The sequence below is a fragment of the Passer montanus genome, unplaced genomic scaffold (assembly GCF_014805655.1).
Source record: "Passer montanus isolate IOZ18808 unplaced genomic scaffold, ASM1480565v1 scaffold44, whole genome shotgun sequence".
NCBI classification, from domain to species: Eukaryota; Metazoa; Chordata; class Aves; order Passeriformes; family Passeridae; genus Passer; species Passer montanus.
In genome coordinates this window covers 4,580,470-4,593,420 of record NW_024369262.1, presented here as the reverse complement: position 1 = coordinate 4,593,420, position 12,951 = coordinate 4,580,470, and the positions used below count along the sequence as shown (strand labels likewise).

At 49.0% G+C, this 12,951-nt stretch overlaps 1 long non-coding RNA gene across 1 annotated transcript; it reads right to left on the bottom strand.

The window, feature by feature from the left end:
- Positions 1-656: 656 nt before the first annotated feature.
- On the bottom strand, positions 657-12,951 carry LOC120507774. The gene is made up of 3 exons (XR_005628845.1): positions 12,861-12,951; positions 3,980-4,071; positions 657-1,446 (listed from the first exon to the last, which is right to left on the bottom strand). It is a non-coding gene; the product is annotated as an uncharacterized LOC120507774 (long non-coding RNA).

Here is a 12,951-nt window from a genome sequence, read left to right as displayed (position 1 = left end):
GATGAACAAATGAAGGTTCTGCAGCTCCGGCTGTGAGTTCACAGCAGGCCTGAAGGTGGCAAGCACAGAACACTGAACGCACACCAGCCGCAGTCCAGCTCCCCGTTTTCCCAAAAAAGCAATTTTTATGGTGTATTTTGCCCTTGCTCAGTGCTTTCTCCCCTCACACACGGTTGTTTCACCCTCCATTGGGCTCTATCAGTGAAAAGAAGCACGCAGTAAATTTGGTGTCACACCAGGAGCAAATCCAGGCCACCCACTGAATCTGGTTATTCCCAAATTCTCTCAGTTTTTGCCTCCAGCACAATGGGAGAAATATTTCCCCACTAGGAACATGCACTCTGACGCTTGGAAGATATTCCATCAGTTCCATCAGTTAGCTTTGTCTAACCTACAAATAATTGTTTCATCTGCCAACAAGAAGGCATTGTAAAATCCCACAATAAGCTGGTGTGTGACAATCTGACAAAAAATCGTGGAACGTGCCAATACACTCCGTGTTGGTACACCCCTTTATGGAAAATACCAAATTTATTGCCTCACCATTTACTTATGTCATGCTGCCACTGGAAATTTAGTTAATGGTGATCATATACACATTTAAAACTGCAAACACACCCTCATTTCACTTTTTGCTGTGTATTTGCCAAGAAATATTTATTGGTTTTAATAGACACACATTTGTGCACACACACTTGCAGTCTGCGTGATTTTATTTAAGTCATATCCTTCTTTTGGCAGACACAGGGCTAGGTAAGGTTTTTCAATTCTCTTTTTTTTTCTTTTTATTTTGTCCTCCCAGCCTGGGAATAGCAGATTTGGTTTTAATCAACCCCTTTGCAGTCTTGAACTTTGTCCTCCTGGAATACAGTGCCATTCATTTAAGGATTTCCCCCTGTCTAATAAACATTAATGAAGCACACTTCACAATTCCCCTGTGATCTTATCTCAGTTCCACAGATGGGGAAAACAGAAAACAAATTAAGGGGTTTGCAGACACCACAAATCAAAGGCAGAGCTGGGGGGAGAACCCAGGAATCCCAGCACAATTCCCTGCTCCAATAACTGAGAAATGTGTTCCCATCGCTGCAGCTGCTCTGGCAGTGTTGCACAGGGCAGCTTTGTTACCTTCAGGCCATCCAGGAAGACTAAAATTGCTCTTTTTCCTGAGGTTTAGCTCCCCACAGAACTGCAGATTCTGTGAGGTGGCAGAGGGCTGTGGCTCTGCCAGCTTCCTCTGCTGGATTATCCCTCAGGATGTCTTTATTCCCTTCCCAGCAGAGGATCTATTTCTTTTCTGATTAGCAGAGATCTAGCAGGATGTGGGGAATATTCCAGTCCCCGCTGGTACTTGGTGGGGTTTATCCATCTTTCCCAGGAGAGAAGCCTGATTTCCTGGGGAATTTTCACCTCCTAGCACTGGACAATGTGGTCCATTCCACGTGCCTGCGAAGAAAACCACATCTATTAATTACATCCAGCAAGGAGAGAAAGGTAATTGTCTTGTGCCTGGAATCTCTAAGTAGGGCCACTCTCTAGAATAACAATCCTCGAGCTGTGAGGATATTTTTTTTTCAGCAGAGACAGAAGAAACCAATGTTCCCTGCAAGCTGCACTCCTGTCAGACACCCAGCAGTTTTTCTGACAGCCAGGATTTTTGTGGCACTGGCTGTGAGTCATTATTGGAGAAGTGTTATTCTTAAAACAGAGGAAGAGTGCTGGAGAAAGGAGGTGTTAGACAGGAAAAAACCCAAACCCCTTTCACACCTCCATCTGCTGTCTTGCAGTGCCTTGCTACCAAACATTTACAAATTGAGAAGTTTTATTGCAAATCTGCCCTTATTGTTAAAAATTGCTTCTTTTTGAAGACATAATCAGACATTTAGCCTTTCTCCCCTACCATGAATATATTTTCCTTGAGTTTAGCTCAGTGGAAAACAACAATTCCTACAGTGCAGCCTCCTGCTAGGACAGCCAGGTTGTTCCTAACTGCACTCCCAGGTTCCTGCTAAAAACAGGCTGCAGGAAATACAGCACTGGCAGCAATCTGCACTGGTTTAGCTTGGCTTGTCCTGCATGTGGGCAGTGTCCAGCCAGATCCGAGCTGGGAATTGCTCTGGTGGAATAAAATATTTTAGTGCTGGAAAGGGATTTGCAGTTCTCTGCTGAGAGCCCATCTCAGCTGTGGCGTTGAGAAGCTCCTGAGCCAGCTCTGAGTGACAGAAAGGCTGTCACCCAGCACAAAGGGTGACAGAACTGCCACAGCAACTGCTCATCCTCTTGTTGGTGGCCTCCCAGCCCTGCCCAGCTCACCCCAGGCCGATCCCATTCCCCTCCCAGCTGCTCTGGAGCTGTGTCTGCACATGGCCCGGACCTGCAGTGAGTCACAGTCACACTCAGGTCTCTGTGCCCCAGTTCTGCAAACCTTTCTGCACAAACATCATTGTATTCAGCAGAAGAGACCTGGTGTGCTCACTGCAGCCTCCACTGATATTCCTACAGCCCTGTTTTCTCTTTAAAGTTGGTCTAGGAAGTGATTTTGTTGATTTAACCCCCTCACACGAACGCCTGCTTCACCCTTTTTAAATTTAACTCCAGTGTCAGATCTGCAGCTGTTTCCGAGGCCACATCCATGAATGATTGCTGCTCCTGCCAGGTGCAAGCCTGAATAAAAAGGTCAGGGGCTGGGGAGAGGATTAAGCTTTGGCTCAGCTGTTTGCATTCTCACACAGAGCACGGTCTGTCCATCCATCTGTCTGTCAGCCCTCACACACCATCCAGACAGGTGAGGAGCTGAACGTTGGAAACAATTCAGTGACGCTCGTACAAAGCCACTACACCGTGTGTGTGGTTTAAAAAAAGCTCCCCCAGCAATCCTCCAAGCAGCCCATGGATCAGTGAAATTATCTGTGCAGAACTGTAAATGCAGAATGGCATGGGAACAGTCTCCCTGGAGACTGGGGCAGGGCAGATTGGAGAATACCTACATCTCTAAATGGTGTCTGAGATTTTTCATGTTAAATTGGAACATTTTCTTCCCACGCTTACCTAAGGAGATGAAGGGAGGCAGCTTATGGGCACTTAGCACATACACTGAGAGCAAGAAGGGAAAAAAATCCAGAAGCAGGGAGCAGATCCATCCCCCTGGATCTTCACCTGAAGTATTCAAGGCCTTTTGTCCCTGCAGCAGTGAAAGCTGTTGGCTATTTTAAGACCTCCTCACGCTTGCACTTCTGTTTCAACCCATGGGAGGCCTCCAATCTATTTCTGTATATTAGGCATCCTTCCCCTTCTGACTTCCTTACCAAATGTGCAAAACAATCAATAATTCACTCAGGCCCTCCATTCCCATCAGAATGCACCATAGCTGTGATTTAAATATATTTCTGTGACTGTGGAATGAGCAGGTATCCTAAACTACCCTGGAAATGCCCTCTTACACATGACAGCATCTCCTGCCACCCAAAGACAGTTTTATTTCTCCAGCTGTTAAATCTAGGACAAAATACTACTCTTTTGTTCTATATTAAGACCATGGAATAACAGCAGCTGACTTCCCAGCCTCTGTCCTCGTGGAGGGGAGCAGCAGGATGAAGAATTAACCCCTGGCATGAGCTTTTCTCATGCTAAGTCATTAAGAAAAGCCAGATCTCCTTGATGCTCTCCTGGATAACAGAAAACTGGAGGTTGATGAGCTGGGGATTGCCTTCCTCCCCTCCCCACGGCCCTCACCACTTACTGTAGGTCCAGGCTCACCTGGGATTTCCTTCCACAGCCTTGTTTGGAAGGACCTGAGGCTCGTGTAGCTTAATTAAGGATAAAAAAGCAGGTTTGAACTCTCCTTACCAGGAGAACTTCTTACCAGAGACAGCCTGGAGACCCAGGGACAAGGACAGAGCCTATCAGAGCACAAAACCCCCCTCATATTTTGCCTGGCAATCTACAACCCCTCCCATTTCCTCTTGTCCCTGTGTTTTACCTTTCGGTATCATCAGCTTTCATCCAGCAAGGAGGGCAGAGCACGGGGCAGCCACACACGTCCTGGTAATGACTTCACCGCTTCCACCAGCTCTGGAAAAAACAAAAACAAACCCAAATCCCTGCATAATTGCAGCTCTGTTATTCATGGATCTTAAATCGTACTCCTTCATGAATTTTAATGTGCAGTCCATTTTCTTTCCACTAATCCTACATTAGGCTGGAAGCCTTTCTAGACTGAACACTTGCCCTGCTTCGCTTTTCATTCCCGCAGCAGCACCGAGGCTGCTGTCCCCAGGCACTGCCCTTGCCTCAGCTGGGCTGCCGCTGAACTTCCAGCAACATGAAAGTGTTTTCTTATCAGATCCTCCGGTTCTGTGCATCCCTGGCAAAAGCAGCAGGGCGGCTGCCCAGGCAGCCTGGGAACAGCAGCTCTTTCTTTTGCCCAGGATTTGGATTTGGCAATCTCTGGGGCGCAGCGTCGTTTGAGGCAACGCCTGTCTGCAAGTCTTTAGCACCACGCTTTTATAAATCCCTTTTTCCAGCTGAAACCATCACCACAAGTCATCAGGAAGGAGTGAAAGCCTTTCAGGAAATTCTCCTTTCCAAGGAATTCCTGATGAGTGGCACACAAGAGCAAACCACAGATGGTTCCACACCACCACAAGCTCTGAGATGCTGAACTGCCCTATTTTAAATGATACTTAGGTTAAAAACCAGACAGGACCATGAGATACTCTCATGTCACCTTCTGCAAAATGCAGTTTGAGCCCGTTCTGTCACTACTAAATTGAATCATTTGTTCAGCTGAAGTGATGCTTCCAAAGGGAAGATACCCAGACTCAGTTTGGGTAGAGGAGGAAGCCACCATTTCCCTTGGAAACATCCCTGAGGAATCATTCTGCCAGATCTGCCCTGAGGAGTGGAGCTTACAATAAATTGAGGCAAGATGCTCTGTTTGTGTTAAAATGCTAAGAATATCTCAAAGCCAGCCCTTCCATGTGTCTCACAGAACCCTTATTAGATGAAAAAGAAATATGGTACAGTTCTCAGCTCTGAACTTCTAAAAATATGAGAACTTTGATATATAAATGCATGTTGAGGACCTGGCTGGCGCTGACTACAAATGTTCCCAATTGCCTTTAATTCCACAGCACTTGCAGAAGCAGTGGTGATATTTCTTTTCCAGGATATCCAGAACACACCCAGTGTTCTAAGGATTCCAGCCCTGGGGACACGTTGTGTGCCATCAGTGCAGCAGGCAGAGGCAGGAATGAATGGGGCTGAAAATCTGATTTGACTTAAACAACACTGACCTGACCAGGAGCGAGGAGTCTGAACCAGGCCTGCAAATCCCATCTGTTTCTTATTTCTATAACGGGAGAGCTAAAGCCCTAAATCCACACAGCTCTGAGCTTTGAAGCCAAATTTTGCAGCTTGAGTCCATTACTAGCAAATGATGACTGCTAGCCCAGCTCCTTTAATTGAGGGCTGGGATTTATAACTCAACATTAAATGAAGGAGACGTATTGCAGGGTGACTAACAGCTAATCTGGGAAGGCGCTTGGAGACAGAAATTCATGGATTGGTGAATCAATTGGCCCACCTCTTTGCTCCCCATAAAATTGTTATCAAAACATTCATGGTTAATGATGTTCTGAGGGTTAACTGATGTTTGAGAACCCCTCAGATGCTCCTCAGCTGTTGGGAGCTAATAAAACCCTGCACTAACTCTCTTAGTTACTGTATTAAGTTACAGTTTTTGCTGTTTTTTTTTTTTTTGCAGCAATTTGATGTCAGGAGAAAATCTAATCCATAAAGCAAGCAGCTTTTTAGCTTTGTGAAAAATAAAAGTGAATATAATATAAAAAATGAAAAATAAAATAAAAATTCAGAGAGAGAAAAAAAAGTCTTTTCTCTGTCCTTTAATTCCCAAGAACAAAGCTGGAGAAGCCTGGTCCCCAAGTGAGGATGAAATTTGGCAATTCCATTCCCATTAGTGCAGAGCAAACCCCTTAAATATATAATGGCTCAAGGACAGTGTGGTTGGAAAAATAAGCTTGGAACTGTTAAGGCACCTAATTATTCTCCATCCATCTACCTTCACATTAAACGCCGGGGTTTGAAGCTTCCCTGGCTGCCGGGGCAGGCACTGAGTTTTTGAAGTGATGTTCTGTTTATAGAATTGCAATTACTCAGTATCGGCCTTTGTTTGGAGAAGAATCCCTGTCCATCCTCACTAATGGCTTCTTCTGATCTCATCCAGTGTGGAGGATTTCCTGAGCATATTAAAAACATTCTTCACTCTGCCTTTTTAGTTTAGCCAAAGATTTAACGACTTCAGCAAAAGAGCTGTGTGTTTGAACTGGATTTGCTCCCTGACAGCTGATGCTGCGCACTCTGCTCCCTCCGTGTGCTCACAGGCACAAGGGGAGTGCTTGAACTGCTCACATGTGGGATTTTTTGGGGGTAAGAACCTGTGAGGACGGTGCGAAGGTGTTACCCAGAAAAACTGTGACTGCCACACCCCTGGAAGTGCTCGAGGCCAGGTGGGACGGAGCTCGGAGCCACCTGATATTTTTAAAGAGTTTTTTAATCTCTCACTGTAGAGATGAATGAGGATTGTAAAACATCCACAGCACAACCAGACTTAATTCCCCTGCAGGGCACCTGGGCAGCACTTGCAGCCACCTCGTCCTTTGGCCAGGGTGAGGCTGGGCATGTAATTGCAGTTACTGTTTGCCAGAGTACAAATGTTTGGGCATTTTCACGGTAGGTTTAATTTTACTCTCCATTACTGAACTTACACGGAGAAAACAACCCTGCAGGGCATCTTCTCCCCTGCCGCAGTTCCTGGAGGAGAGCAGGTTAATTAGCAAATTGTAATCAGTGCCTGGGGGAGATCAGCACCTGAACACCTTTTGAGGGATGCTGTAGGGCAATTTTGGGGTGCACACAGCTCATGAAGCACATTGCTTAAAACATTCAGAACACAATTTCGGTGTTGACATAAAAAAAGACACCTCACTACCCCTGTCCATTTCTCCAGTTATCCAGACTTTGCTTCTCCTCTAAAAAAAAAAAAAAGGCAGGGGGGAAATGGAAAAAAAATAGAAAACTCTCACTACTGAACTGCAAAACTACATTTCCCCCCTCATTCAATATCATCCTTTGAGCCTAAACTAACTTACACCTATGTCAAGCATAGCAGAAGTGTTTACAAACAAACCACTAAAGCAGCTGTGTGACCAAAATTTCCTTCAGCCAAAATATTTTTCACCCTCAGACTCATCAGACACGTCTGAGACACATGTAATGACTCCCACCGGTGCACACTGACAGGCTGTTAGTGATTCCCCATAATTCCTTTTTTGTGCCGTGAAATAGCATCTCCTCCATCTAAAGCAAATTGATCTTTTCACCCAATCTATTTGACAGATCTACCATTTAGTATTCAATGACTATTTCAAGAATAAAACCCGTTTGTGATGCAGGAGCTCATGCTGGGGGCTGGTGTCTGCATCAGCCCCAGGTCTCTGGAAGGCAGAGAAAACCCCCTTGGAGCAGCTGCTGCCTCTGCTATCTTCGTAATAAATAAGACAAATGCAAGAACTGGAGAAATAATCAGGGAAAAAGCAAAATGTTCTGGTCAGGGCTGTGTTAGGGGTGCAGGGTGGGCATGGAGGGGAATGAATCAGCTCTGGAGGAACCTCCTTGGGCTCTGCAGCTGAACTGTGACCACTGAATTAAACGTTTTGAAGTGAAAGACTTTAAACTGTTACTGGAAGGAGCATCAGTGGCTCAGAGGGATCTCAAACACAGCTCTCCAGGCTGGCTTTGGGAGATTTTGGGATGGGTTTGCCAAGGAATCCGGGCTCCATCCCATGGGTGACAGTGACCCCGCTGCCCTGGGGTCCTGCAGCAGCCACGGCTGCTCCTCGGCAGGAGGCAGCTCCCAGCCTCATCCCAATTAATCATCTCCTAATGACTTTCTGAACTGGGAGGATTTCCTTAATTATACCACGCATTAGACTTTAATCAAGAAATCAAATTTTCACGCCACCCCAAACCCGCGGGTGCGGGAGGGCCCGGCGTGTCCCTGCCCTGCACCCAGGGGAATCATCAGTGGGATTTGGGAGCGCTGCGTGCCAGGGCTCCTTCCCAAATCCAGCTGGAAGTGACCGAATGAAGCTCCCTGTGCCTGTGCCCCCTCAGCCAGCTCTTTCCCCTGGGTTTTCCTGACACAGCTGCCAGGCACGGCCGGCCCTCGTGTGCCAGCTTAGCGCTGTGTGCCCGGCTGGACACGCCGGGAAGGGATTTGTGTTTGCTGCAGGGTGGCTTCACCCACTCCCACCGAGATCAGCACAGCCCCTCGTGCCCCTCCGGCCTCTGCAAACCCTCTGGAATGGAATATAAATCCTGGGGGTGCTGGGGTCTGCTCCGGTGTGGCACCGAGCTGTGATCCAGAGGAGAGAAGTTAATTCGGTATTAACCTCACTGTTCTGGTCCACTTTGCAAGGCTGAGTGCAGCTAAGGGTTCATCTGAACCTCCTGCTCACTGGGGAGGATTGATGGCTGTTCCTGGCCTGATCCAAACCCTGATCCATTTCCTCTTTCCCTGGTTTTGTTGGGATTCACCCCAGCCCAGCAGTGCCAGAGCTCCTTGCAGGGGGGTCCCACAGGATCCCTGGGGTCTGGGGGCCTCACCCCAACCAGCAGCACATTCCCAGCACAGCATGGCTCACATTCTTTACACTTGATTAATTACTGGGTGGGGTTTAATTCTCTCCCTTCTGAGGAGCTCTGGGTGGCAGAGCCAACCCCAGCCTGTTTTATTGTCCCTGGTACCATCCTTCCTCCCATCAATCCCAGCACAGATGATGAGGCTGCTGGGACAGGGCTGGGATTTCCAGTGCCTGCTGCCTCTCTGAGGAACTAAAAATAAAAAAAAAAATCTGCTAAAAATACTGAGTGATCAGGGAAAAAATGCTAAACCCCAGAGATCTCCCTGGACTGCGAGGATTAATTTTAATTTCCCTTTAATCCGGACACAAATTGTGATGTCACCGCTGGCGGGCATGGCTCAGCTCCATGGACAGAGCTGGAGTTCTGCTTCCCCAACTTCTGGGTGCATTCCAAAGGAAAATGGACACACGACAAGCAGGAGGCCACAGGGTTCAGTGCAGGCTGCCAGAAATGTGACCTAAATCCCGTGGCTGCAGCTCCCAGTGTGTCCTTCCCCAGCTCCACACTCGGATCCAGGCTTTGTTCCTGCCTACAGCCAATTTTGGGGTGCTCTGGTCCTGTACCCCACTGTGGGAAGGAGCAGGAAGAGGGACCAGAGGTCCCAGATTACAGCTTGGACTTTGAAAAAGAAGATTTACCAATATTCTGCACTTTTAAGGGAAGGAGAAGAGCAATCGGAGCGAGTTAATTTGTGATCTTCCAAAGAGACAACAAAATTAATTCCTGGAAGGAATTACTCATCTAAAGGAGCAAGGGATGTTATGCACTCAAAAACCTCTGTGAGCACTGCAGCAACCCCACAGTGCCCAGGGCACACAAACCCTTGGGCAGCCCCTCCCTGGCTTCATCCCGGTGGTGAAACACGGAGAACAGCAGCAGAGCTGGGCTCACCTGCTTTCCCCTCTCCCACATCCCGCAGCAGGGCTGGGCTGAGCATCCTCAAACAGAAACTTTGCTCCCAGCTCCCCCACTGATCAGATAGATGCAAATATATGTGTGAAAAAATTTACATACAGAGCTTGAGCTGGGAGGAAAACTCCCTTCATTGCCAGGACAAGCCCTGGGTTTGGTGCTCCCCCCATGCAGCAGCTAAATTTGGGGAGGGTTGGGGATGGAAGGAAGCAGGAAGAGATTTTGGGGGTCCTTGGGCAGGAAGGGCTCAGCCTCAGGAATATTTTGAGCTCTGAGGGCCTGTGAGCAGACAAGGGCTCATAGTTTGAGGTGTGATTTATGTGCAGCAGCACATAAACACCTGAAACGGGGTCTTTAAAAACACCTCAGGCTGCACCACAATGCTGCTGCTGTGGGGCTCCACGTGGAAAAAAAATCAGGAAAATGAAATGTAAGCAATTCCTTAAAAGCTGCTCCAAATGTGCTTTCGGTCCAGGAGTGATCAGAGAGGCAAGTCAATATTTTCCTGCAGAGGAAACGCTGCTGAGTTTACACCTGGTGCTGTTTGCTCTCAGCCCTGCTCGCTGTTTGCCCAGGGCAGGATGTGGGAAAGAATTCAGGGTTTGTGTGGAGGAAGCTCTGTGGTTTCAGGAGCTGCAAGAAACCTCTTTACTGGGTCGTGTTTCTGTGAGTCTCAAACAAGGGGCTGCTGTTGGGCTGGGGCTGGGCAAGGTGGATAAACCCAAATATTTAATTCAGGAGGGCCCAACTGCAGCTCTGATCTGCAGGACTCTCCCCACGTGGTGGCTTTGCTCTGCTTTTTGGGAAGATCCCCCATGGCTGTCTTCAAGATTTCCTCCTCCAAGTGCTTGAAGGCACCTGACCCAACATTTGCTGTTTGTGCCACCCTCCTGTGGCAGATGCAGCAGTGCTGGGTGCCACGTGGCACAGTGGAGTGGAGAGAGCCATGGCAATGAGCCCTGCAGCCCTTCCCTGGGGAAAGCTGTGTCTGGGCAGGTTAAGGATGCTGAGCATCCTCGAGATCCCACCCAAAGCCTGCACCCTTGGCTCCCTGGCACAGCCACTGCCCTCTCAGAGCATGCAGCAGAGCTCACCAGCCCAGGGTGGGAATCTCCACCAGGAAAACTCACAAGCCCCTGAAAATGGTGGCAAAAATCTCAATATTTCCCCAGGATATGACAGGATGAATCCACTGCCAGCCCCCTGGAGTGGGTGACACGGAGCTGAAGGGCTCAGGAAGGTGCCCTCGTGATCCCTTCGCTCACCAGCCTGGAAAGGAGCACAGAGCTCTCCCCTTCCCAGCACCCAGCAGCTGCCAAAGGTCAGGATTAAGCTCCCCAGCCCTTGGCAAGGGTTTGTGCAAAGAAATCCCCTCCAGCACCTCGGGAATGTCTGGGCTGAGCTTCCCCTCCTCTCACTCCTTGGAGGTTGGGGTGGTTTGCTGGGCAGGGCACTGGGCTCCCTGTGCCACCAGGATCTGCTCCAAATCTCCCCCACGAGCCCTTAATCAGCTTCCACCTGGGATTAGCTCAAACATTCCCAGCCTCTGCTTCAAAATAGCTTTTCTTGCTTGTGGGTAACTAATCCAACAGGAGCCCTGTCCCCGTTACCAGCAGCTCCAGCAAGGGTGGGGTGTTCCTAAGGCTTGAACCTTGCCTGGTTCCCAGATAGTTTTGGATTGGGAACCTTGGGAATGGACTGCACATGTTCAGAGCTGGGTTGTGATGGGGCTCACAGAAGCAGCTCCAGTAAACCCAAGCAAAGCCTGGCCTGGTCCAAGGCAGGTGCAAAGATCACAAGAGCCCAGTTTGGGTTGAATTATTTGTATTTTGGGGGGAATTCGGGTTTGGCACAAGGGATTTCACTCAGGAGCTCACAGACTCTCTTCTAGTGACAGCAAACAGAGCCAAAAAAAACTCCCTGTGTATCTGAGGCCACCAGGAGCTGGGGATGAATTGAGTAAAAAACCAGCTCCTTCTGCAGGATGGATCCCCAGAGCAAAGAGCTGCTGAAAACCCACAGGAAAAAATCCACTCCCACAGCACCCAGAGGAGCAGGCAGGGTGGGAAGGGACGTGCAAGCAGCCACATCCCCAAGTGCAGCTGATGACGTGGCTGTGATTTAATAAAGGACATTATTAGTGCCCTGCTAATGGCTCCAGGCGCCGGCTGCTGGCAGCTCCCAGCCCGGGAGAGCTCATTCCCACCAGGCCTCTAAAGATTAAATTCACCTCCACAAGCCTGCGAAAGGATTTGCATCAACAGTCCCCCATCACAGCCTCCTCCTGCTGCCCCCACAAGCGGGCACAGCAGCTCAAATGCAGCAGTCAGACAGAAACCCCACCTCAAATTAAAGATAACGCAGCCTCAACCCTGCAGCCACTTCATTTCCTCCCGATAAAAGCTGCTCCCACCTGGCTCCTTCCCACTGACCTGCCACAACACTGAGCAGCAAAACCCAGCTGAGCTTCCAGCAGCAACAGCACTCCAAAAAAAGCTCCTTCCCTGCAAAAATAGATCCAGAAACCAGCAAAACCTGGGGATGGGGGAGGCACTGGTGATGGGCATGGCTGGTGGCCATCACTCCTGGTGTTTCCCTACCCTTTGCCTCACCAGCAGTGATTGGGGTGTTGATGAGCTGCCCTGGGGGAGATAAGGGCCCCTTGTCTGTCAGAAATGGGTACTGACTGCTGAGGTGTTGATTTTTTGTGTCCTCAGAGCAGGAGTTTTGGCTGAGCCCGTTTTGTACCATGGAGGCTCTGCTGCTTCCCCCTGGTTCAGGCAGCGTCTGCACCACGGTTCATCTCCAGGCAGGAAACCCCAAAAAAGAAAAATCCCTGTGAGGCAGGGATGGAGCAAATCCCCCATTTCCCCAGGGTGAGACATCTGCCAGCAAAGGCACTTGGCCAAGATGGGGAACCTGCGTCAGAGGCTGAGCTCCTCCAGCACCAGGGCTTGCCTGGGAGAGGCCCTCTGCTGCTGTCTGAAACCTACATAAAAATAGCACAATTATGGGAAAATCCTTGTCCAAGTGGAAAAGCAAACACCAGGCTGGCTTTCACGAGGAAGCAGAGCTCTATAAAAGCGCTCCTATAGCATTTGCTGTTCCTGTCAGGCATCCAAAGCCTTGCTCAGAGCCCTTCACCCAGGGGCACAGCTCCACGGGGCGAGGTCGGGCCCTGCTAAAGGATTTTATGATTTTTTTCCCCCAGCATTTCACTTCACCTCATCAGAAGTTTCCATCCAGGGAACAAACGTCTGCAGGAGCCTCCCCTGTGCCCAGAGCAGGGCAGCCCCCGCCGGGAGCAGCTGCTTG